The sequence below is a fragment of the Ciconia boyciana genome, unplaced genomic scaffold, assembly GCF_034638445.1.
Source record: "Ciconia boyciana unplaced genomic scaffold, ASM3463844v1 HiC_scaffold_221, whole genome shotgun sequence".
Classification (NCBI taxonomy): domain Eukaryota; kingdom Metazoa; phylum Chordata; class Aves; order Ciconiiformes; family Ciconiidae; genus Ciconia; species Ciconia boyciana.
The window spans coordinates 79-4,000 of record NW_027328589.1 but is presented as its reverse complement, the minus strand read 5'-3'; the positions used below and the strand labels follow the sequence as shown (position 1 = coordinate 4,000).

Sequence of the window (3,922 nt, the reverse complement as noted above, 5' to 3'; positions counted from 1 at the left end):
GCCTTCCTCCTGCCCCGCTTGAGCTTCCCTCCAGGACTTGCTGCCCCCTGACGACGCAGCCCCATGCTGGGTGCCTGCTCCTGCGGCACATCGGATGCTCACTGTTGCTCTGCCCACTGCCAGGAGACAGGGGAAGCCCTTGGCCAGGGCCCCGCTCTTCTCCCAACTCCCTCCTCCCCTGGAACTGCAATAAAAGCTCTGTTGCATCGTAATGTCGACCCATCGTTTTTCTTCATCCTTCCTCCATACCCAATACCCTGAGTGGCAGCCTTGGCTCCCCGGGCCGTCCCAGCCAGCTCCCACCCGCGACCTCGTCAGGGTGACCTGCGGGAGCTGCCTCGCTTCCTCCTGCCTGCCCTTGACAGCACATGCCTTCACCAGCCAGCCGCCTCCAGCGGGGCTTTGCTAGTCTCCTTTGACAACAGCTTCTCCCTCTTTGCCCTCCCTGTCTTCTCCCCACTTTGGGCTCCTGCACTCTGCTGGGCCCCACAGTGAGTTTGCTGAACACTCTGGCCATTCCCCACAGGCTGCCTGCAGCCCCAGGGCTGCGGGCATTGGGACGCCAACAGAGCCAGTCCCAACGGCAAAGGCCCACCTCAGAGCCACTTGGGAGGCCACGGGTCCACAGGGGAGAGCGTGAGCAAGCCCCAGCACTGCCTTGCCTCCATCCTCTCCACATTCCTGCACCCCTCCTCATCCTCCTCCTCTTCTTCCTCTGTCTCCCACTGCTCCTTGGAGCACTTTTGGCATTGCCCTGCACTCACTGCTTGAGCAGAAGCCCTTCCCGGCATTCCTTGTGTCACCCGCCTGCAGCCTGGGGACACGGCTCTGCCCAGGCAGGACAGGAGAGCTTCGCACAGCCCGGTGCTCTGCACCAGACTTTGCTAGCCCTTTGCTGACCTTCCTTGCACACCAGCCCACAAAGCAAGCAGCCCACACTGCCACACCCACCCAAAGCACCCACCCACGGCAGCCGTGACGGGGTCACCAAAACCCCTTGCACCCTGTGCCCTCAGCGGACGTGCAGGGGACATCTCGTGAGCCAGGACCTGGTGGATGGTCGAGAGTCAGTGCAGGGGGGGACCTGGCCAGATGCGCGGATGGGCAGAGATTGAAACGGCCTCGAGGGGAGGAGAAGACGTGCAAACTTCTGTTCAGGCGGCGGAAGAAACGAATGCCTGCTCTTGCCGTTTTGCTGCCTTTTCTTCCCATGCTGTGTGTTCACAATTGTGGATGACGCATCTTTTCCTGAGCTCGCCAGCAGTGACCAACGTGCTGCCCCGCTGCCCTTCCTGATGCCTGTGGCCGGAACTGTCTCTGTCCGAGACCACCTTGCAGCGCCGGGATCACACGGTCAGAGAAGATACTTGGGGAAGGGAGGGACCTCAGGATTGGAGGGTAGGCCGTCCAACCGCCTGCTCAAAGAGCTTTGCGCTTCACGTGACTGGATACGTGTGGCCATTTCATGGCTCTGAGAGGAAACTTGGGAAAAGTTGGCTGTGTCTACCTCACCCCTTCCCAGTGCCCCCCACCTCTAGCTGGGTGCGGGGAACCTCACCCCTTCCCAGTGCCCCCCACCTCTAGCTGGGTGCGGGGACATGGCCAGCAGCCCTGTACATGCAGTGCTCGTCTCTCCATTTCCCTGGACCTCCAAATGTGACCAATAACAAGCCAAGAAAAAGAGGTAATGCCAGGCATGCTGGTTTGGCAGCGGATTCGCAAGAGCTGCTGCAAGACACCTCTGGCACGTTCACGTATTGGAAGTGGGCTTTGGAAATGCAGTGTGTTTATTGCTGGTGGGAGACCAGAGGAAGCTGAGTGGGATGTGCTCCACAAGACCCAGCCGGGACTGTCATCATCAGTTGTAACACACCGAGCAAACTGCCCAAATGCTCCAAGGGCACTACCGTGGGAGATTCAGGCAGCCCAGACTGACAGGCCCTGAGGAGGTTTGGGGGAAGTGGGAAAAAAGAAGGAAGCATCAAGAAAAACCATGGGTCGACATTGCGATGCAGCACAGCTTTTATTGCAGTTCCAGGGGAGGAGGGAGCGGGGTGAAGAGCAGAGCCCTGGCCAGGGCCTTCCCCTGTTCCCTGGCAGTGGGCAGAGCTACAAGCAGCAGCAGCCGTGCCACAGGAGCAGGCACCCAGTGCGGGTCTCTGTCATCAGGGGGCAACGGGTCTTGAGGGGAAGCTCAAGCGGGGCAGGAGGAAGGCAGAGTTGGGCCCCAGGCAGGCACGAGGCATCCAGGCTCTGGAGGCCAGCAATGCCAAAGGGCTGTGCTTCCCAAGAGCGTCGTGTTGGGATGTGCCAGGGGCTTTTCCGGAGCTCTTCTTCATCTGTGGCCGGACACAGCGTGGGGCTTAGCAGGGCCCGCAGTTGCCGTTGAGGTACCTGTGGCCTCCGCGCCAGCCGCCATATCCGCAACCCCAAAGGCTCCGTAGCCCCAGTGAGGCCCGTAGCCTCCATAGACCCCATAGCCCCCATAGCCCCCAAGGCCTCCATACACCCCATAGCCCCTAAGCCTCCAAAACCGCCACGGCCTCCAAAAGTGCCGCCGTAGCCCCCTCCAACGCCGGGGGCTCCCGCCGAGCCAACAACGCTGTACTGCGGGAAGGAGCTGAGGATGGGCCCGGGGAAGGTGACCACCGAGGCCGGGGGCTGGATCACCACCGTGGAGTCGGGGCACTGCCGCACGCAGGGCTCGTTGGCGGTGTCAGCCAGCGGGGCCGGGGCGGCCACCCCACAGGAAGGGGCCCACAGGCTGGAGCAGGGCATCCTTCGGTTTTGTAGGTAAAGCTGCAAGACAAGGCAGAGCTACGGCTCAGTGCACGGCCTGATCCCAAATCCATCCTGCCTCCCTCGTACTTGGAAGCAGCGTCCCAGGACATGCTCTGCCTCATCTCAAGCGGTCAGAGCAAAAACGCGTTCCAGAGTTGAAACGCTTGTTAAGACCCCTTGCTCCCCTCATGCTCCCTGGTTCTTACTCACCCACGGGAGTGGGGAAAACCTCCCTCATCCAAAGCAGATGGGGAAATCACCAAGCTCCCAAAGGACTTGAGTCCATTGGTATACTCAGGGCATCGTACCTACAAGTGTAAATTTCCATCCTTTCCATAGCTCTCAAACAGGACCATCGCATCCTAACTCTGCACTATGAAAGCGTGGTGGAGCACACAGCAAAAGATACTTTGAGAAAGCTACTGCTGAGGAAGGAAAGCTGGAGGTAAGACTTGGACTTACCACAGTGATCAGGAGAATCAAGCGGAGGAAGACGGACAGAGGGCTGCAAAGCCCTCAGCTCTTTTATACGTGTCCCAGACTGCCCGGGCCATCGGCCAAGGGGGTGGTTGCAAAAACCCCAGGCAATTATGAAATCAAGCGGACAAGCTTCATGGCACAGATAGTGATGTGAGACGATTATATGCCTCCTCACTGGGGACACTGGCATGCAGATGTGCCCTAGAGAAGAAAGAGGTGATGGGAGCGACAGGCCGTGACACATCATTACATGAAAGACAAGGCGCTGCTGTAGCTGAACTCGCAGCACCAATAAACCCCGATCTGTCCGTAATCTGCTTTTGCTTACGCAGAAGAATCCTGGGCATCTTGCAGAAGATTGCTGTGCCCAACCACGCCACACTCAGCAGCAGCCCAGCCACGCACACAGAGCGCAGCAGTGCCCAGCGTGCCTCTGCCTGTGGCGAGCATGGCCACGTGCAGCCCGGCTCTCTGTGGGTGCTCGGCCAGCATCTCCTGGCACAGTCCTCAATAGCCAGCTGAGTAATGGAGCACCTCCAGAGAGGGCTCGCGGAGGACCATGCTCGCGGAGGACATGAGGCTGAAGGAGCTGACAGCGACCGGGTCCTGTTGCTGCTCTTCTGCTCCTCCATAGACGTCCCCCCTCTCAGAAGTCTCCCCT

The 3,922-nt window shown here is 59.8% G+C and overlaps 1 pseudogene; it reads right to left on the bottom strand.

Moving 5' to 3' along the window:
• Positions 1–2,363: 2,363 nt before the first annotated feature.
• Positions 2,364–2,778, bottom strand: LOC140646089 (claw keratin-like; annotated as a pseudogene).
• Positions 2,779–3,922: the final 1,144 nt, after the last annotated feature.